A 22,857-nucleotide genomic window follows, 5' to 3' on the forward strand; every position below is an offset into this window, starting at 1 on the left:
GAGGGAATTATGATTCAGTGTGGCTCTATTGCAGAAGATATTAGAGGAATGCCCACATCTAAGCCATTTTCCACAAAATCTGATACTCAACAACTAAGTGCCTGCTATTTTAATACTAATTGACATATTTAAAGGCAATCTTTGCTTGAGCATAATACTTAGCTTCTGCCCAGCACTTTTTGATTGTTCAAAGTGCCACTCAGTAATCTTGCAGTGCTTCATTAAAATAGATAATCATTATTCTGTTATAGATGGTCAGGGATGAAATATGAATGATAGTTGCTTGCTTTAAAAACTCCAGAAAATTCACGCAGCACAGCTCACACCCTTAGATACCGGGGACCTGTTTAATTAAAATTTTGCAGCGGGATATTTTAAATGATTCGTAAGCAGTTATTAATGCTTTACAGATGTTACAGAATTCAAAAATAATAATAAACAGGAAAGATTGGATTTGATGACATACAACATAATGGGACACTTCAACAGTCTTAAGGCCAATTTTTATCATTTTATTTATTTCATAAAATTTATGCACCACTAGACGGTAAAAAAACAACAACTCAAAGCAGTTTACAAAAAGATAAAGCCATTAACACAGGAAAAATAAACATTAAATATATTAAAATATACAATAGGTTAAAATAGTAAAACAGACTAAAATTCACACCAGCTTTCCTAAGCATCTGGGTAGGCTTGACTAAACAAAAATGTTTTTAGCAGGTACCAAAAAGAATACAGTGAAGGCGCCTGCTTGATACCAATAGGCAGGGAGTTCCAAAGGGTAGGTGCTGCAGCACTAAACTAATAATGAGTTCTTACAAATGTGGAATGGGTATTATGTGGTACCTGTAGTAGCACCAATTCTACCGATCCAAGTCGGCACATATGGGGAAGGTGACTCGTCCCAAGTTGTTAAGTGCTTGACCCAGTAGCAAACTGGCAAATAATGCATATTAGTGCACAGGTTTTATATGCTGACAAGGCCCCACTGCTGTCAGCACGCTCGTTGCAGCATTCTGCATTAAACGCAGCTTCCGGATCAAGCGCAAACGAAGCCCCACATAGAGTGCATTGCGGTTATCCTACAGAATGCTGCACTTAGGGGGTTGTCTTCGGTGTAAGTCCTACTCAAAGTAAACCCATTAGAACTAATAGGCATGGCTAAATTAGGGCCATAAGCTTCAGTGGGTTTGCAACTTAGTTAAATACAACCCAGAGATACCTTAAAAAAAACAAAAACTTTTTCCTCTCCTGAATTGCATGGAGTCCAGTGATAGTGAAGTCCAAAAGAATGGCGACAAAGCAAACAGACTTGTCAACTCCCTGACATAGAAATGCTTTGAAATGTTAAACATTCACGGTTTTGCAAAGTATATAGTGAGTGCTGCCGAGAGGTGTGATGTCAGCACAATGTGTTGTCATTAGCCATGGCACAATAAACACTGTAATATTACTTGTCAATATTATCTTAAATGTCAAGGTATAATAGCTACTATAAGTTTACAACAATGTCTGCTTGTTTGTTCGCCTCCCCAGCCACGCATCATGCACCTTCCCTTGTTAAATATTTCTTCCGCACATCACTTTTCTGACAGCTAAGCAATAAAGTTGTAATAAACTCAAATTATGTACCTAAGTAATGGGTCTTCTTCACAGACTCACTATGGTAGGTGTCAAGTGCTGCGGTCGTTTTGATTTAGCAGGCTATTAATGGCTGCATGTGGCATGACATAATCAAAGCAGAATTGGATTCCCAGAGGATTCATTTACAGATGATTTTTTTTTTGGGAGGGGGGTTGTTTGCTGAGGAAGTTAATGGAACGGAATTTAGATGACTGAGACTCAGTGTAGCAGCTCATCACTTCTTTTGCAAAATATATCCGCACCAAACTACCCCATTGTTTCCTTCTGCATATAAAACATTTGCTTTGAGGGAACTTATATGGAAAACATGCAGGGCTTTTTTTGGCTGGAACTCACTGAAACTCAGTTCCAGCACCTTTCAGGTGGGCACCATTGCCATTATAAGCCATTCATGGTGAGTTCTGGCACCTCTTTTTCTAGAGAAATAGCACTGAAAATATGTGATGGAGAGCCAGTCTTGCCATAGTTGTTGTAGAGGAAGTTTAACTATTTAGAAAATCATATTATCTAAGAAAAAGTTTGGGAGGAGTGTGATGATTAATTAAGCTAAAACAATTGTCTCTCTGACAAAATTTTGGGCATTTGGGTGTATGCAATAGCAGAGTTGGGGAAACGTTCTCATTTTGAATCAAGTAGAACTGTGCTGAATATTCTCCTGTTTTGATTTTCAAGTAGAAACTAGCAACATATGTCTGGCAAGTTTTCATATTGGCACAGGCTAAACAGTGAAAACAGAAAGTTCATAGGGGACATTGTTACGGTTTCATCTGCCCCAGCTGCAACAAAACATGTCTCTCCCTTATCAGTATGTACAGCCACAGCAGCTCTGCAACCTGCCAACAGTTTGACTTCACCCCAAAGGCACACTCCTCCATTGTCTCCCAAGACAGACGGATGCCAACCAACCAAGCCAATCAGGCATTTGCAAGAGAAAGGATAGTGAATACAGACAGTAGGAGTAATTTAAAACAGGACTCTTAGTGGTGTGGTAATGCTGGAGGAGACTCTTGAGAGTCCCATGGACTGCAAGAAAATCAAACCTATCCATTCTTAAAGAAATCAGCCCCGAGTGCTCACTGGAAGGACAGATCCTGAAGCTGAGGCTCCAATACTTTGGCCACCTCATGAGAAGAGAAGACTCCCTAGAAAAGACCCTGATGTTGGGAAAGATGGAGGGCACAAGGAGAAGGGGACGACAGAGGATGAGATGGTTGGACAGTGACCTCAAAGCTACCAACATGAGTCTGACCAAACTGTGGGAGGCAGTGGAAGACAGGAGTGCCTGACATGCTCTGGTCCATGGGGTGACAAAGAGTCGGAAACGACTAAATGACTAAACAACAATGCCTCCATAATTTTCAAGGATCAGCTCCAGACTTACAAAGTCCTGAAGATTTAATGTTGAGGGCAAATATAACCTGAGAGAACTGAAGTTCTGTAGCTAAACATCCACTTTACTCAGTCTTGGCCATAGAACTATCTCACACTTTATGTTAAATATACTGCAAAGGTAAACTGGAGGTTATAGTCCACCTTTAGTTCCTATGGAAAGAATAAACAAATGAAACGTTCATCTCGTGCCGTAAGCAACTTCATGATGGTGAAAGTGAGAGTAAGAAGAAGAAGAAGAAAGAGGTGGCCAAGCTATTCTTAGCATGAGATGATCAAAGAAACAGTGGAAATAGTTGCTGAAAGCATTGGTGCAGGGAGAAGAATTACTTTTGTGTAATGGAATTGCAGTGCAGGCATAGTTTAAAAAAAAAAAGCCGTAACAGCCTGGCAGACGTTTTGCAGAGAACATGGGCATAATTTCCCCTTTCCTCCTCATCCTTTTAAAAAAAGAATAATCTGTCCCTTGAATCTGCCTAAATATGACTAAGAAGACATTTCTGTGGAATAACCTTTCTAGAAGTAACAAAGCGTGATCTTCCTTAATTTGTTGATCTGAGTCTGTTCTCCCAATTAGTGTTTTAATTGCTGGCTTGAAACATTAATATCATTCAGAAAATTCTACCGTGGCACTTTGCCCCCAAGGTTTTCCAGGGAGAAAGGCATTACATTTAATTCATCTTTTCAAAAAAAACAAAAAAAAACAATTACCGGTAGGTAGTTGTTTTGGAAACCTCAGTTGCACGCAAAGATTTCAAAGTGAGGTGCAGTCTGTAGAAAGTAGTGAGTTCATATGAATTGTCAAATTACTTTCATCTTTTGTATTCACAAGAAAGGACAGGGGCATTTTCATGCCTGTGAAATAATCATGGCAATCCACATGACATGTTTTCCCCCCTTTTGAAACATTGAGAAGGTTTGGCTGGGATTATCTCCATTCGACAAGAAGGGGTGGTACTGCTCCCTTTACTACTACTTTACTTTACTACTTTACTTTTGCTACTTTACTGGAGCACTCCCGAAACAGGAACAGGCTCAGTGCTTCCCAAACAATGGTGGGCAGGAAGAAGAAGAAGAGGAGGAGGAAGAAGAAGAATTTATTTATACCCCACCCATCTGGCTGAGTTTCCCCAGCCACACTGGGCAGCTCCCAACATAATATTAATAACAATAATAAAAAGCAATAAAACATCAAACTTTAAAATCTTCCCTAAACAGGGCTGCCTTCAGATGTCTTCTAAAAGTCAGATAGTTGTTTATTTCTTTGACATCTGATGGGAGGGCGTTCCACAGGGCAGGCGCCACTGCCTGGTTCCCTGTAACCTCACTTCTTGCAAGGAGGGAACCGCCAGAAGGCCCTCTGTGCTGGACCTCAGTGTCCGGGCTGAATAATGGGGGTGGAGATGCTCCTTCAGGTATACTGGGCCAAGGCCATTTAGGGCTTTAAAGGTCAGCACCAACACTTTGAACTGTGCTCGGAAACATACTGGGAGCCAATGTAGGTCTTTCAGGACTGGTGTTATGTGGTCTCGGTGGAATGCCACAAGAGCTTCATCCACTAATACTGGCCATGTTGCTGGCTCCATTGAGTCAATTCACAGCCCGGTGAGCCACTGGAATGGTGGTTTACCACCTCTGCCATAGGTTTTGGCCACTTCTCAATGTTATTAGAACTCCATTCGTCCCCAGCCCCCCACCCCCTGCAGGGTACCAGAGCCCTAAGGTGAGTGTATTTCAGGAGAAATGTGGGGCTATTACATTTAATAACAATATTATTAACTTTTTTTTTTACACTTTTCCTTTTTATTGCTGTGATCTGGACAGTTTTAAAAGACTCTAAAAAGTAACTATTGTGTAATAGTAAACACAAAAGAAAAAAAAGAAATGCCCTACCAATTTCTTCAGCAATTCCCACCCCACCTTGAAAGGCATCAGGCTCCTGAAGGAGGTGTTCAACTTATGCCTCCAGCAAGCCCTTTACCAGCCACAGATGACAAGCTTTTTGCCAAGTCTTTAAAACTTCTTAAATAAATTGCTAGTATCTTTCATATGAACTGTCATGTGTGAGCCTCCCCTGGGAATTTTAGCAGCTCACTGTGTTTTGTTTTGTTTTGTCTGTTTCAAAACAACAGTCTTCAAGTTGTTGTTAAAAAAACCAACAACACCTGGAGAGTCCACTTTGTATTATTTCCTTGCAGGTAGGTTTAGCATGAAATACCAATCTCTGATAGCAATATATAAAAGCAAATAAAACCTTATAGCAATATAGCAGCATACTAAAATGGGGGGTGGGGAGCTGTCAAGCCATCAAAAATGCCATTCAGAGAGCTGCATTTTAATAGTTCATCCAGTATTCCACCAGAACATTTTTTTAAAAAAATAAATAAAAATCAGGCAGTAGAAAACTTTGTATTATATGGATCAGTCATGCTGATATGATGCAATCCAGTGGTTTTTTTAAAAATGAGATACACAGTCAAAAAGTTGCTTTATGTGCATTAGAACAGGGTGGGCAACCTTTGGTCCTGATATTGTCAGACTCCAATTCTCACCATCCAAGAATATTGACTATAATGGGAGCTGGAGTCCAGCAACATCTAGAGGGCTAAAGGTTCCCCATCTTCGCTTTAGAACAGCTAATTGCCTTTCTACCATTTTACAGTCTCACATTTAATAATACTAAAAACTCAGCATTTATGCATTGCTGGGGGTTGGACTAGATGATTTTTGGTCCTCCATATACTTCACAACCATATATGGTAGGTCAGTATTATGGTGTGTACCTAATTGGCATCTTTAATCCTGTGGTTCCAATCTGACTATAACATACAGGTTTGGAATAATTAACCTTGTCACAACCAAAGCCCCTTACACTATGAGGGGCAGGGGAAGAGAGAATTGGGTACAGTAACAAAAGACCCTCATATTGATGTTCTGTTGTCTTAACTATGCAGAGAAGATACCTATAGGAAAGGATATTAATTCTCTAATAAACACAACTTATATTAGTATTTGCTGGCATAGAATCATAGAAACATAGGGTTGGAAGGAACCCAAGGGAAGAAGAGTTCACCACCTCTCATGGGAGTCTGTTCCACTGCGAAACAGCTCTTACTATCAGAAATGATTAGTCAGAATCTCCTTTCTTGTAACTTGAAGCCATTGGTTCGAGCCCTACCCAGCAGAGCAGGAGAAAACAAGCATGTTCCCTCTTCCATGTGACAGCCCTTGAGATATATGAAGATGGCTATCATCTCTCCTCTCAGTCTCCTCTTTTCCAGGCTAAACATACCCAGCTCCTTCACAGGTATGTAGCCATGTTGGTAGGTAGCCAGCTCTTTAAACACTCCTCGTAAGGCTTAGTTTCCAGACCCTTGATCACCTTGGTTGCCCTCCTCTGCACACATTCCAGCTTGTCAATGCCCTTCTTAAATTGTGGTGCCCAGAATTAGACACAGTACTCCGGGTGTAGTCTGACCAAGGCAGAATAGAGTGGTCTTTACTTGTTTCGAAGGATGCTTCATTGAAATTAGTGGGATACCGTTCCCATATGAAATCTTTAACATGCTTCAATTAACTATCGCAATATAATACCTTACGTTAGAAATATATAAGTAAAACATAATTTATGCTAAGTTAAATATTATATAGGGACGCAGGTGGCACTGTGGTCTAAACCACTGAGCCTAGGGCTTGCCGATCAGAAGGTCGGCACTTTGAATCCCAGTGATGGGGTGAGCTCCCATTGCTCTATCCCAGCTCCTGCCAACCTAGCAGTTCGAAAGCACGTCAAAGTGCAAGTAGATAAACAGGTACCACTCCGGCGGGAAGGTAAACGGCATTTCCGTGCACTGCTCTGGTTCGCCAGAAGCAGCTTAGTCATGCTGGCCACAAGACCCCAAAAAACTGTCTGCGGACAAACGTCGGCTCCCTCGGCCAGTAAAGCAAGATGAGCGCCACAACGCCAGAGTCCTTCATGACTGGACTTAACTGTCAGGGGTCCTTTACCTTAAATATTATATAAGAGGCAGCTACCAAGGGAAAAAAGGACCCACGCTTAGGTTGATGGAAGTCAAAACATAAAGAAGAAGTTATTTTATTTTATGTAACAATTTCTTAGTATTCAATGTTATGGGTTTTTTATTTTCTTGTTTGTGTGTTGTGTTGTTTGAATGTTATATATAAAACTAATAAAGAGTAATTAAAAAAAGAGAGAAATCAGTGGGATACCTCTAAGTAAATGTGCTGGAGTTTGGTATGTAAGGCAAAAAATGTGATGGGCAATGCTATTTTTACACACACCAGACAATCGCTATAATTTGCACTGCAGTTGCTATAAGCTATTGATTGCTACCCACTCTGTGTTATACTGAGGCTGAATATTTCATCTTTTTTTATATGAGGATGAACTTGTTGCCCTAGTAGTCCCTGTTGCTAAGCATTTTCTTTCCCTACTAAATCCGCACAGTCAATAACCTATTAGTATTCAGTGCTCTATTAAAAAAGAAGAGGCTGCAAACAGTTTAAACTTTCAGACTACCAAGAAATCTATAATGCAAAACAATGCTGATGAAGTACAGCATGTTGGCTTACAATGAAGTGTCATCTTTCTTCTTCCTGAAACTCTGTTCATATTTAAATCCTTATATGCCTGGTTCAGAAAGGCACGCAGCATGGAATAGAAGATAACAGCTGTAAAGCCATGATATATAGTTCCATAGTACAAGGACTCAAAGCATCACCAGTTTTTGCAGTAAGGTAAAGGTAAAGGGACCCCTGACCATTAGGTCCAGTCATGTCCAACTCTGGGGTTGCGGCGCTCATCTCGTGTTACTGGCCGAGGGAGCCGGTGTACAGCTTCTGGGCTAGCATGACTAAACCACTTCTGGCGAACCAGAGCAGCGCAATGAAATGCCGTTTACCTTCCCGCTGGAGCGGTACCTATTTATCTACTTGCACTTTGATGTGCTTTCGAACTGCTAGGTGGACAGGAGCTGGGACCGAGCAACGGGAGCTCACTCCGTCGCAGGGATTCGAACCGCCGACCTTCTGATCGGCAAGCCCTAGGCTCTGTGGTTTAACCCACAGCGCAACCAATTGGAACGGCAGCTATGCCTTTCACAAATTTAACCTTTTTATGCCAATTTACACACCAGAAATTTCCTGCTTGTGCCTCTTGAGTGACTTCCAAGATCAATCAATCCATGGTACAGCATCCTTAACACCCATGGGAAAGAGCCTTTGATTCTATAACATACATTGTTTTCTGTATTGGGATCAAGGCTGCAAACCTTTCCAATAATATGGAGTTTTCCAACAAACTATGTCAGTTTCCTGTCCTGTCCAGTTGAAGCCCACACAGTAAAGTGTGCAATTTTGCACACGCAACTGGGAGGCAGTTTATTGTGGTCACTGAAACCACAGGCTTGGGCTTTAAGGGCTGTTGGGATTTCAGTAAGGATAGGAAGAGTCCAGGTTGGGAGCCAGCCTGATTTAAGATCTGCAGGACTGTGGACAGCTCCCAAGCAGATAAATTCTTCCAACAATATTCAGAGGATAATGAGTCCCTTCATAGATTTGTAGATTTCACACCATAGTCCCTCTATGAGTGGATTTCTTAAATATCCCCTCTCCCTCCCTCCCCCCTCTCTCCCTCTCCTTATCTAAGTCACTTGACCACTTAGTATGAATGTGACAGGGTGTCTCATGTCACTGCCTAGGTTACTGATGGGAGTCATGAAAGTTGGAATAGGCAGCTGCTATTATTTGTGGCCTAATAAAAAACCTTGTTGCTCCTGGAAGCAGAGTCCAGGTGACTAGGGTGTTACACATGCACGTATAACCCAACTGCAGTCTTAAGACACTGAGGGAGAATCCATATTGCAGAGCAAAACAACATTCAGTTTCAACAAAAAGAATTATTTGTGTGTGTTTAGTGGGCAGGCAGCTGTTTGAGGGTCAACCTTGGTAAGAGAAGCTATTATGGTATCTTCATCATGGAGGAACAGTAGAGAGATGGAAGATGATTGCAGCGTACCATTGTAGCATCTTATGTTTGTTAGGAAGCTGCCTTAAACCATTGATCAGTATTGTCTACTCTGACTGGCAGCGTCTCACCAGGGTTTAAGGCAGGGTTCTCTCCCAGCCCTATCTGGAGGCACCAGGGATTGAACTTGGGGTCTTCTGCATACAAGGCAGATGTTCTGCTACTGAGCTATGAGCCTTCTGAGCCATAATGGGCAGTCTGATTATTTTTGCCTGTCTTCAAATTCAGAAATGCTTTTTCTTCACTATAGCCTGGGGTATTGTTAGGCAGTAGGGCCCATGCTCCAGCAATGCTGTGTCAGGCTCCAGATCTCCTGCCTTATTTAATAATAATAATAATAATAATAATAATAATAATAAAAACTTTGCTTACAGGGTACCTGAACACGTTACACAGCTCAATATCAATGAGAGCCTAGTCACCCACCATCTTAACTTGCCAAGAGAAATGTTATACATTTATGTAAATTCCTAGGTACTTGTGCTCCAAGGACGTAGCAATACCTCCAGCTATAACTACAAACTATGGACACCATGGTCCATAGGGGAAGGTGCCATTAAAAAAATGATAACAATGGGGATTAACCAAATCAAAGAACACATTACTTTAAAAAAAAATCTTTTGGTAGCCTCTATTGGTTGGTTCTTTGAATATGGATATATGCAATGAGTGACTAATTTGCAGTACTGTAAAGGATGTTGGATTCCAACTCCCATCAGCCTCTACCAGCATGACCAATGGTCAGGGATGATGGGTGTTGTAGTCCAGCAACATCTGGAGGGCATGCAAGTTAGCTAACCTAATTTAACCAACAAACCTATCAATTACCTTTTGGTCTTCCTACAAAGCAATAGATTTCCTCCAGCAGCAAGTCTAGTAACTTGCTAGCAGCAGAAATTTATAAGAAATGTACCTTACCTCAATTATAAAAATGACAAATTAGTCTAGATCCAACCTTATATGGATGGCTTTGGTAGATGCAAGATTGCTGGTTTTGTTTGTCTGTAATTGTGGGGTCATTTTATTATTCTCTTTTAATTATACTTGGAGCGGCAAATTATATTTGAGAATGTTTAGTTGTATTTTACTGTTTGCCAGCTAATTATTGTGTGTCGTAACGGCCAGCTGGCTGAGCAATAAACCCAAGCTTGATTTGACTATTCAAGTAGCTTTGCACAATTATGACATGAATAACCATTTAAAGTAACTTGTCAGTATTCCTTGCTGTTGTATGGGCAGTTCTTCAAGCAGGTTTGTATGTGCACAGACTTCTTGGATAGATAGCAATAGGAAAAGCTTAAGTAAATATGAACATTCTGTGTCTGTGGGTAGGTTATAATAGACACTTCTTTATCTGTGAAAATTCATAGGTATCTTTCTTGTATACGTATAAAGCTCCAACAATTACTTATCTTCCATTAAGAGCACTAAACAACTTTTCATTGCAAGGCTCAGTGACATACACAGATTTTGCATCACAGCTGTGGCATGTATGTATTATGTCTCCAGCACTTCCGTTGGATGAAACCATGATCACAGCAGGGGCTCTGCAGAGCCTGCACAGCTCTTTCAAAAATCGGCAAAAAAACCCTGGTATATCTTGCAAAACCCAGCAGGATTTTGCAAACTCCTGAAATTTATATTGACAACACTTTCTGGCTGCCAGCATCATAAATAAATTCTGATCTATCTAAATAATGAAAATGTGTTGATTGTAACATGAACAAAACAGCTATATTTTGCTCTCCAGATTCTTAAGACTATTTGGCTCACAGGAAGATATTACATCAAGGTTAATATTATTGCAGGCAAAACAGCAATTTGTTTAAAATGATACTTCTAATATTTCTGTTCCATTTTGCATTAAACTACAGTTTCTACATTGTGTGAGTCCAGGGTCACTATGGCCAACACTCAAATGCACATCTTAACTTAAAATTACAGGTTGTTTAACAAACCTAAGCCCCCCAAATCTATGGTTTGCAGGGGGGGAAATGAATTCTATTTGGTATCTTAGATATATTTTCCAAAGCTTTCTAAAGAACTATCTATCTAAATTTGTTGATGCTCTCATCCCTTCAACTATGGCACCATTGGTTTACATTTAGTGAGAAGTAGCAAGTCCATCAGCTTCATCAACATTTATTTATTTCAAAATGTATAGGCTATTTTTCCATCCCAAGGTTTTCAGAGGTGTGTACACCCCTCTCTAAAAAAAAAAGCCCTGCAATGAGAAAATCAACCAATTACAATGAAAATAATCAGTTACATAAAACAAACATTAAAGGCAGAAGTTAAACTCTTTTAAAAAACAGGATCCAAAATTAAACAGTCTGAACTTGTTTTCCTATTAAATCTATGTTCTATGGAAGTGCCAATATCAAGTGTCTGTATTAATATAATATGCAGATACCTTCTGATTGTCCAAATATACATATGAAATAAAATGTTGAGAATTTGATGAAGTTTTAAATTTTGTAATTCACATTTTGATGTCAAGATCCAACTTCATAATTTGACATTCAAAATTTGAGGTGAAAAGTCAAAGGGTGCCTATTCAGATTTGTCATACAATATAAATGCCTTGAATTATACTGCAAATTATTACTGTCAAATGTTTATTGTATTACAGAAACTTTGGATGCCAAATATTATTGCTAGAAATCAAATATTTGCACATCCAGAGAAGACCAAAGATAATATTTGCTGTGAAAATTCACAGAGAGAGACATTCATTTGAGCAATAGCTGCACCAGTTTCATATTTAAGTAGCCTTGGTTCTGTTCCTCATTGTTTACAGTTAGTCTTCTATTCTTGTTATTTTTTTGTATTAATCTTTCCTTTTAGTACAGAAATGATTCCTCCTTTCTTGAGGATAGTGCCCATCTGGTAAGACATGCTGTTTTGTTCCTTCCTTGTTGGCTCTTGACACACAAAGCAGACAACAGAAAGAGAGATTAGCAGCTTTCTGAACTCTTAATTGCTGCTTTATAACTGGAGTGTCAGAGGCAAAATTAATACCCATGTCTGTTCCTTTCATTTCTCTCACCTCATTGAAATTATTGCGTCTCGTTGACCGTCTGCACCAACAGTGAGGGATCCATATGAAGTAAATACGGTCGTACCTTGGAAGTTGAACGGAATCAACTTCCAAAATGTTCGAAAACCAAATTGCAACTTCTGATTGGCTGCAGGAAGCTCCTGAAGCCAATCAGAAGCCCCGTCGGACATTTGGGTTCCAAAAGAACATTTGCAAACCAGAACAATCACTGCTTGGTTTGCAGCATTCAGGAGCCAAAAAGTCCAAGTTCCAGGGCGTTCGGGATCCAAGGTATGACTGTACTGTATTGGGTGAGAGAGCTGGTTAGGTTATTTTGATTATGTTGTATTTTGTTTACTTGTTCATCTATCCACTAGAAAATGACATGTTTGATAGACGATAGATAGATGATAGATAGATAGATAGATAGATAGATAGATAGATAGATAGATAGATATAGACAGACAGACTCACATTCTATCACTTGTACAGTGTACAGTTGTACAGTAAGCTGTCACTGTCAAACCATGGCAGAACCAGGTACTAATAGGTTTAGGAGAAATACAGAGGAGATGAGTAGCAGGTATGCAGTTTTGATTCATTACCATTAATCTCCGCTCCTGCCCTGCCCACCACATTGCAAAGTCAGCTTCTGGTTGGGATCCTAAGCCTGATAACCTAATGCCTCTCAAAGCCTTGGGGCACCCCTTTTAGAGCCCTGCCTCAGCAGCATTTACAGTATAAGGAAGTTAGATGGTGCCTGGCTGAGGAAGGTTATTCTGGACTGGACTGGCCCACCAAGCGAAAGGGCAAAATGTGGCTTACACTGTTGTTTCCCCAGCCCATTACAAAAATATTTGCAGCACCAATTTCTAAATTCTGAAAACTTGTCCACCCATACACAAAATCATGCATTGGATGTAAATTTTGCAAAACATGGCATACAGTATGTAATTATGCCTACTAATAGTCCAATTACAGAGTCTGAGCTTATTATTCACTGGGTTTGGGATGCTCCCCCATACTCAGTACACAAATAATTCAAGATTCTTAAGTGTAAAATAGAAAGGATGGTATGAAATATGTTTGTTCTTATTATGCCATTCAGCAACCTCTATAATATTTCTTTCATGTATGAATATATATGTGTGTGTGTGTGTGTGTGTGTGTGTGTTAGAGAGCGATAGACACAGGTGTAACGCCAGGTGTAAGAAAATGAGCATCTCTAATAGGCTTCTTATATATGGTGAAAAACTATCTTACTGCATGGTGTTGCATGCAGCTGTGTAGAAGCTCTGCATTTTCCCCTTGAAGAGCATATACTGGGAGCAATTCTGCTTACATCTGTTTGTGTGTGTGGATTTGTGACTTGATACTTCTGAGTCATCCTCTGCTGCAGCTGGCTTGCAAGACCATTCATGGAATCATCATTCATTTTATAAGTGAATGTAAGATACAGAGAGATTTCTCTGGATCCTGGAGGGGAGGGGGATGTCATTCCAAAACTAGCCATCCTATTTCTGCTGCAGCAGGAGAGAGACAATTAAACATAGCAATGAAATGTTGAGTAATGATTTGACAGATCTCAAAGCAACATTTTCTCCTGATGTTGTCTAGCATGCAGGTTATGTCAGTATTCCTCTTACTGCTGAACCCCAACTTAATTTTGGAATCCAGATAATTCAGGCTACATGAATATCTTATAACTCAAACACATGATTTCAGGGGCATTCACTGCCCTGGTTAGAGCTAAGATTGTTGTTGTTGTTGTTGAACATTTGTCATTCGTCCCAAGCAATCTGTTGTTTCATTGGCTACCAGGGCCTGTTTGCACTTGTCTGTTCATCATTTAATCAAGAGGTGACCTAGAGAAAGAGGAAGGCCCACACCAGACTTCCAACACCCTGAACAGCACAGGGTGAGAGCAGTGAGAGACGAGATGACCATGCTCACTATTGGCATGCAGCTCCCAGAAGATTAGCCAAGAAAAAAAACAGCTGTTTGTGACATATACCTGTAGAGAGCAATACCATACAATATATAATATGAAACAATACCAATGAGAAACAAAATCCATTTCACAAGAAGAGCACAAGAACACGATAAGCACCAACAGAATCCTTAAAACTACAGAGCAAACATAATCCTTCTGTCCATAATATTAATATCCTGCAAATGCCTTGCAAATAGATGGGTTTTAATCTAGTGCCATAGCAGGGCATGGGCTGTCTGGTACAGAAAGGGGTGCTCCCTCAAATGTTTAGGTCACAATTCACTTAGAGCAGGGTTTCCCAAACTTGGGCCTCCAGCTGTTTTTTGACCACAACTCCCATCTTCCCTAGCCAGCGGGACCAGTGGTCAGGGATGATTGGAATTGTAGTCCAAGAACAGTCGGAGACCCTAGTTCGGGAAATCCCAACTTTGAGCTTTTAATGTCATCACCAGGCACCTTGAATTTGACCCACAAGCATTTAGGCAACTAAGGCAGATCCTTCAGAATCGGTGCTGGATGATTCCAAGCCTCTTTGCATATTAACATTCTGACAGCTGCTTTCTGTACTAATTGCAGCTTTCAGTTCCCCTTCAAGGTCCGTCCTGTTGCCTGCAAGCAATAAATAAATAAAGAGATGTGCCTGGAGTGCAGAAACCCCTTGAGCTCTATTGTGCAAAGGTAAGAGTGTCACCTGCTGCTCCACCTACTCCTGCCTCGGACCCACCCACTATTGGCATGTGGCCCCAGGAAAATTGCTCATGAGGGTATGTGACTATCAGGCTGTAAAGGGGTTTCCCACCTCTGTTGTATAGGGCCATTGATTTGAAGAGAGGACCCATAAAAGGAATGGTGCATTTCTCTCTCACACCCCCACACCCTCACCAGCAAGGGCAGATTAGCAGTGGTCATCATAAGCCTTTTCAGACATTCATTGCTTGGACAGACAGGAAATATGAACATTTTTTCCTGCATCACAGGCCACCAGTTGGCCAGTCCTGCTCTGTGACGTCAACAACATATCTGTTTGAAGGGTGGCATACAAATACTTTAAATAAATACATTATTATGTTCTAGTCAAGTGGGAGCATGAAAAGACATATTTTGTAATGTCTACACCAAATGACTCTGTTTCCCCCAAAACTGTATGCTTACATGATTTGGTGATAATCGTAGGGTGACCAAAGAATTCTGCCAAATAACTTTGAACTCAGCCTTTCTAAATGAGGAGCTCTGTGGACATTTAATCAATATTATGTATTAGTTTTAGAGGGGACATTCTCGGCTCAGAAGAAATCTCTGTTGGCTTTCTTCTACATAATGTCACACCACTTATACTCAGATTTACTTCAGACACGGTCGTATTAATTAGAGCAAATAAGCCAAGGTTAATATTTTCTTCTATAATCGTTGAAACCAATTTTGTCCCTGCAGTAACTCCTGGGATAATAGCTATCCTTCTTCCTTCTATGTTGCAGGGCTGCTCAGATGTCCCAAATGGTAGTAGCTCAGTGCTTAGCTCTGCTATCTACACACACGTACCACATTCTGCAGACTGAGGTCAGATGGTGCTTTCACATCTATCAATGGCTACTAGTCAATGATGGCTATGTGGGGCTTCCAGGATCAGAGGCAGCGGTCCTCTGAAGACCAGCTGCTAGGGTATCAATGAGTGGAAGGGGGCTTTTGTGCTCATGTTCTGCTTATGAGCTTCCCATAGGCATCTGGCTAGCCACTGTGAGAATAGAATGTGGACTGGATGGGCCTTTGATCTGATGCAGCTGGGCTGTTCTTGTGTCCTTATCTTCATGTGGATGTGAACAGGAACGAGACTGGAAATCAAAAGATAGGACTGTTAACTGATTATTATTATTATTATTTTAAAAAACAGCTGTTTAATTGTCAAAAGCTCAAAAATGTACATTGCAAATAACTGGGAAATTGAAATATTGAAGGAAATAAAATTATTACTTAAGAAACAACAACTAATAAGAAGGAAAACCATATTCATCATATTGTTTTAAATTATCACTATTACAAGGCAGAACCAATTTTTTTAAAAATAAAATAAACAAGTGTGCCCTAAAACATTAGCCACACCAATTGAAGCTTTAATCAACTGAAGCTTTAGATGATAGATCAGCTGATGAAACCGCACAGCCCTAAACAAACACTTTGTTCCGTAATGGCACAGAGGGTTTCCCATGAATGTTACACAAGGCAGTACTGTTTTTCTGTTGGCATTTGTTGAGAAAAATTGCCATGAACAGATTAGCAGGTGGTGACAAAGCTGCTTGAGGCTAGTCCTGTACACATTTATTATGGAATAAGTCCCAGTGATCTCAGTGTTTGTTTGTTTGTTTGATATTACACCTTCCCTGACCCCTTGCAGGACGTACAGGGCTCACAACATGAATTAGATACAGCTAAATAAACAACAACCCAAACCACTCAGTTATAAGTATTTAAAAAGCAACTAAGCAAGTTGCCATATTAAAAACAGCACTGAATCAAAACAACTTAAAACCATTTAAAAGCACAAGAGAAGAAAATATCAGACCCTCCAAGTGTCCCTATTTTCCAGGGATGTCCCTGATTTAGAGAAGCCGCCAGTTTCTGATTTGTTCCCTGAATGTCCTACTTTTCCTTCAAGGTAAAGGGACCCCTGACCATTAGGTCCAGTCGTGGATGACTCTGGGGTTGCACCGTTCATCTCGCTCTATAGGCCAAGGGAGCCGGCGTTTGTCCACAGGCATCTTCCGGGCCATGTGGCCAGCATGACTAAGCCACTTCTGGTGAACCAGAGCAGCGCAAGGAAACGGCGTTTACCTTCCCGCCAAAGCGGTACCTATTTATCTACTTGCACTTTTATGTGCTTTTGAACTGCTAGGTTGGCAAGAGCTGGGACTGAGCAACAGGAGCTCACCCCATCATGGGGATTTGAACCGCCGACCTTCTGATTGCAAGCCCTAGGCTCTACGGTTTAACCCACAGCGCCACCCGCGTCCCACATCCTTAGGATGTCCCTGTTTTCATTGGAGAACTGTTGGAGGATATGGAGTTATCCAACTGTCTGAAGGCAGTCCTGTATAGGTTTTTTGTTTAATGTTTAATGCTTCATTATGTTTTGATATACACTGTATGTTGGAAGCTGTACAGAGTGCCGGGGCAACCCAATAAGATGTGTGGGGCATAAATAGTAAAAATTATCATTATGAAATGGGATGTCCCTATTTTCATAGGGTAAATGTTGGAGGGTATGAAATATGCAACCAAACAGCCACCATAAAGGCTCTCTCTCAAAGTATAACTAAGTTCTTCATAGACATGCATAGGATTGTACCTTGAATAATGTGCTACAAAACTCTTTTAAGATTTTTTTTTAAAAGCCATTTACACAAGTCTAGTCTGGGTGGTGTTCCATTAATCATGGAGCCTGCAAAATTAACTTGGAATTCCACTGTGAAGCCTTGCAAAATAAGCCAACGCCACTTACAGTCCATAAATGATTTTAGAAACTGCACACCTAAATTAGTCACACACACCCTTTCTTGTATGGGTACTTTGGAGGAAATTTTTATTCACTACAGGTGACCTGATGAGCGGCTGTTTACAAGCCTGGCCCTCTGCCGAAATTCTCTTTGACCCCCTACAGCTCCCTGCCTGTTTCCAGCAAGGAAGGAGCTCCTGTGCTCTTTAATGCTTTCAATGAGAAAGAACAGCAGCTGCCACAATTCGCACCACTGCATCATCTGCCAACATTCTCCCTTTCTAAGCAACTGTTAAAAGGGCATGGAAGCCTTAACCTGTATTGAGTTTGGCAATCCTAATTCCATTGTTCCCGTTGCAAACTGTGTGGGCTTGAATATAATAGCCTTCTGCCTATTTTTTTTACCCCTCGCCTTTTGTGTTCTTTTACTTCACTTTCACAAAACAAAACATCTACTTCTCTGCTAAATGACTTTGCTCATCAGGGAAAGACTCCTCCCTCCCCAGCTTTTCATCACCATCATCAACGACAACAATTTAAGGTATAGCCAAAATGATGCACCTCTTCTAATGGGGAAGATTTAAATATATACATAACTATCATATTGACTTCAATGGGATTTCAATCCATCTAATTTCAGATGAATCACTAAACCTTACCTCAAAAAAATCCTATAGGTCACTTAATTATTTCCATATGGCAGGTGATGGGAAAGGGGGCTGAGGTTTCTGCAAATCTGGGTGAAAAGGACACTTGGGAGGGTCTGCTTTAATTCTTTCCCAACCCTTAACCAGCATTTGGTTATGTATAGCAGCTGAAATTTACATCCAGATTCCATCCTCCCCTCCCCATGCACATTTCCCATCCCCATTTAAGCTAAAAAAAAATGGTTCAGGTGAGTTCAAGAGGAGGTAATGGCAAGGGGAGGGTTTGCTTTCTGTAAATCACCCTCCCCATACTAGATGTGGAAGAAAAGATGGAGGCACACACAGCAACCTTTTCCTACAAAGAGAAAGGCACATTGGGATGTGTTGCCTTGAGCAAAAAGTGGCCAGAGTTGAAAGTGGGTAAGGATAAATAGTTATGTATCTCCACCAGCCTGTTGTGGCTGTTTTTGGGTTGTTTTGTTTATTTGTGTTTTGGGAGGGGAAGAGATATACACAACTGCATGTCACATCTTGTTTGGGCCTCAGTGCAAGATTGTCCCTAATTGGGCCGAGTCTTCAAACTATGCCAGCTAGTTAAGCTTAATTTTTTTCTTCTTCCTGGCTTGTCAGGATGGTGACAGATGTCAAGCAGCCCCATGCTTCCAGAGCAGCCCAAGCAACTAAATTGTTTATTGACTTCTTGACATATACAAATAAAACAAGTTTCATTTTGCAGCAGCTAAGCTTTGGGTTGCTGCCATATCCCAACAATGGCAGTATCTGGCTCAGAAACTGCAGTTCCAACATACTGGAATATTCATCCAAAAATGCAAAGCAGCCTTAACAACTTTCATAACACTTTTTTCAGATCCATTGCATGCTCATCCAGGAGTGGATTTGTGGTTTCAGTGAGCATTAACAATATTCTAACCCCTTTGTTCTGAGATCTTGGCCATCTCATGAAAACTGCCTCTTTATGGTACGAAGACCCCTTTCAATGTTATGAACATTTGCTATTCAGTTCAGTTGCTCTTTCATTCTGCATGACATTGCAAAGTTAAGTGAAATATGCATGTTTGAGAAAACCTATTAACTGATTCCTAGGAGGAGATGATGATGATGATGATTATGATGATGATTTACTGCCCTTCATCTAAATATCACAGGATAAAAATACAAAATGAGAGCACAAAATACATCATACATAATAAAACAAAAACAAGCAATAACCACAAGCATATCTTAAAAGCCTTAGGATGTTAATCACCCAAAAGCCTAGTTGAAGAGAAACTTATTTGGAGTTCTTGGTAATATCCAGAAGTCAAAAATAAAGAATCCAAGAACTCTTGCTGTATGTCGGTTTTATTTAGTTTGTTTTATCTTATATTTTGGAAATGTACATCCATTTTTTCCCTTTAAATTTTTTTGGGACCCCCAAGAGAGTGGGGCCCTAAGCTCTAGCTTGTTTAGCTTATACATAAATCCGGCACTGCCTAGAGGTTACCAGAGCATAAAGGACAGAAGCTGGGCTATCACTGTCCAGATAGGGATGCAGCTGGAACACCAGCCAAAGCTGATGGAAGGCACTCTGTGCCACCAAGGCTAGGTAAATGTAAAGGGACCCCTGACCGTTAGGTCCGGTTGCGGACGACTCTGGGGTTGCTGCGCTCATCTTACTTTATTGGCCGAGGGAGCCGGCATTTAGCTTCTGGGTCATGTGGCCAGCATGACTAAGCCACTTCTGGTGAACCAGAGCAGTGCATGGAAATGCCGTTTACCTTCCTGCCGGAGCGGTACCTATTTATCTACTTGCACTCTGACATGCTTTCAAACTGCTAGCTTGGCAGGAGCAGGGAGCGAGCAACGGGAGCTCACCCCGTCACAGGGATTCGAACCGCCAACCTTCTGATCGGCAAACTCTAGGCTCTGTGGTTTAATCCACAGCGCCTGAGTATCCAGAAGTACTCCAAGTTACATACCTATTCCTTCAGAGAGATTGTAACCCTATCAAAAGCAGGCAACCTCCCATCTATCTGGTCTAGGGAACTAACAAGAGCCTCAGTCTTACCTGGATTGAGCTTGTGTTTGTTGGCTCTCATCCGGTCCATTACCGAGGCAACACAACTGTCCAACACATCCACTGTCACACCTGCAGACGTAAAGAAGTAGAGCTGACAACGTACTCCAAAACTCCAGGTAAATCCACTCAGTAATTTTATGTAGATGTTAAACAGCATAGAGGATAAAATTGAACCCTGAGGAACTACACAACAAAGCCTCAACGGGACCAAAGAGCACTCCCCAAGTATCACCTACTGGAAACGGCCATCCAGGTAGGACTGGAACCACTGCACAATGGTGCCCCCCTCCCCTAACTTGGACAGCTGCTCCAGAAGATACCGTGGCTGATGGTATTTTAAGCCACACAGAGGTTGAGAATTAACAGGGACACATTTCCTCATCTCTTTCCTGACAGAGGTAATCATACAGGCAGGGGCGGAGCAAGGGGGCGGGGGGGCAGGCCGCCCCGGGTACCGCCCTGGGGGGTGACACTCAGGGCGGCGCCCCGCCCCGCAATCGGCGCTGCCGGCGCACGGCAAGTTTTAAGGCTGCAGCGCGTGAACAGCAGCGCGTGCTGCAACCTTAAAACTTGTCGTGCCGCCCCACAGAAGGTGATGTCAGGGTGTGCGTGCTAGGGAGCGGCGCCCTGCCCCCAGGAGGGTGCCCCCGCATTTGACACCCCGGGTGGCAAAGCGTCTCCCTACACCCCTGCATACAGGGCGGCCAAAGCAGAAACCAGGCCTAAATCCCAATTGAAATGGATCTAGTTGCATAACTGCTGTTGTTTTGTAGAATTCCTTCCTTCCTTCCTTCCTTACTTATTTGCATAATTTAATTCACTAGCTACAGGGAGGGACACTCAATCCCTGACAGCAGCCTCTTCTGGTTTCTTAGGGAAGAATTCAACACCATGCTCAGGCAAACATTCCGCAATCAACTGCTTTGCTCCTGAAACCTATATTTCAATGCACTTGTTTCGGCAACTCTGCTGATCCAGGGAAAGCAGCTCAAGGGAAGCATAGCAGGTGGCTTTCCTGTTGACCAGTATGCTTGGAAAACAGCTGGATGCTGTCTCGGTAGCAGTTCCTTCAGAGGTATGGCAGCAGATGGCAAAGTGCTCCTTCTTTGATGGGCAGTCCAAAGACAACTGTACTTGAAAGATGCACATGTGCAGCCTCTCTGAAATGAAGAAGAAAAATGGCTCCACCTGTTGATCAGCCTCTGGTAATGATTGAATTGGTGCACATAAGCTTTCCACCTCATTTTTCTTGGCATCACTTTAATAATTTGGAGATGCGTGATAAATGAAAAATGCAGTTTGTAAGTCTAAAGAAGCTGTAAGGATTACTGTATGATGGGAGAAGATTACTGTATGATGGGAGTTATATACACATACATATACACATACACATATATATTGAAGGTGTTGGAATGTGCAATCTTTACTTATTATTCTCATTGAAAGGGTGTGTGTGTGGAGTTTAAGTTGCATTGATCTTTTGCAGGAGTATGGAGGTGTTATTTCTATAAACAGGAGGCATGGTGCGATACCAGACTGATAAGCTTGCTCCCTGAGCAGGCTTACGGGAGAATGAGATAATTTATGCAACTAAGTGTTGGTTGGTGGTTTGGCTAAATAATAAAATACTAGGTATAAAATAAAAGGAGAATTCCCTGGATGCCAAAATCCTCCCTGGCCCCAAACATAGCAACTTAGTATAGCATAACGGACAGGGTGGGTGGGTGGAAAAATCCAGCAATGATTAGGCAAAAGGGCAGCCTGCCACTCCCTTAAATTGGCCAGGTGTGGACTAGGCACAGCCCCCAAGCCCCTGCCAGTGATTGGCCTCACGGGCATTGCCTGCCCATACTTGAAAGGCCATTGTGGCTAGAGGTGGGTTGACCAACCTCCCCCCCCCCAGCCACAGCAGAAGATGGCAGCCTCCCTGGACCCACCGTGGCCACACCATGCGGCAAACGTCACCCACCTGGAGCCCCAGGTGAGCAATTATTATTGAGAGTTGTTTTTGCATGGAGCAAAAACACACATATAGAACTAGGGTTTTTGGAGCGGGGTGGGGAGGCAGGGTTGGTGTTTGGCTTAGTAGGTCAGAAGCCATGCAGTCCTCGATCTAGGGAAAGGTAACATGGAGTTCAGGCCGCCTCCTTTCCTCCAGTTCACAAATGCACACAGAAAAATAAAATGTCAAGGAGAAAAGAAATGCAGAACAAAAGCTGGCAGCCCGGTCATATGGATTGGTTTAAGCTCTGCACAGCAAAATATTTTTTATCCCATGACAGTTAAAATGAAACCCTGTCGCTGGGAGAGCAGGGCAGAGGCTGCTGATTCTATTCCAGTATGCAAAGTAAGTTATTTGCCTTCCAGTGTGGTGTAGAGAGCCAGTGTGGTGTAGTGGTTAAGAGTGGTAGACTCGTAATCTGGGGAACCGGGTTCGTGTCTCCGCTCCTCTACATGCAGCTGCTGGGTGACCTTGGACTAGTCACACTTCTTTGAAGTATCTCAGCCCCACTCACCTCACAGAGTGT

The sequence above is a fragment of the Lacerta agilis genome, chromosome 16 (assembly GCF_009819535.1).
Source record: "Lacerta agilis isolate rLacAgi1 chromosome 16, rLacAgi1.pri, whole genome shotgun sequence".
Classification (NCBI taxonomy): Eukaryota; Metazoa; Chordata; class Lepidosauria; order Squamata; family Lacertidae; genus Lacerta; species Lacerta agilis.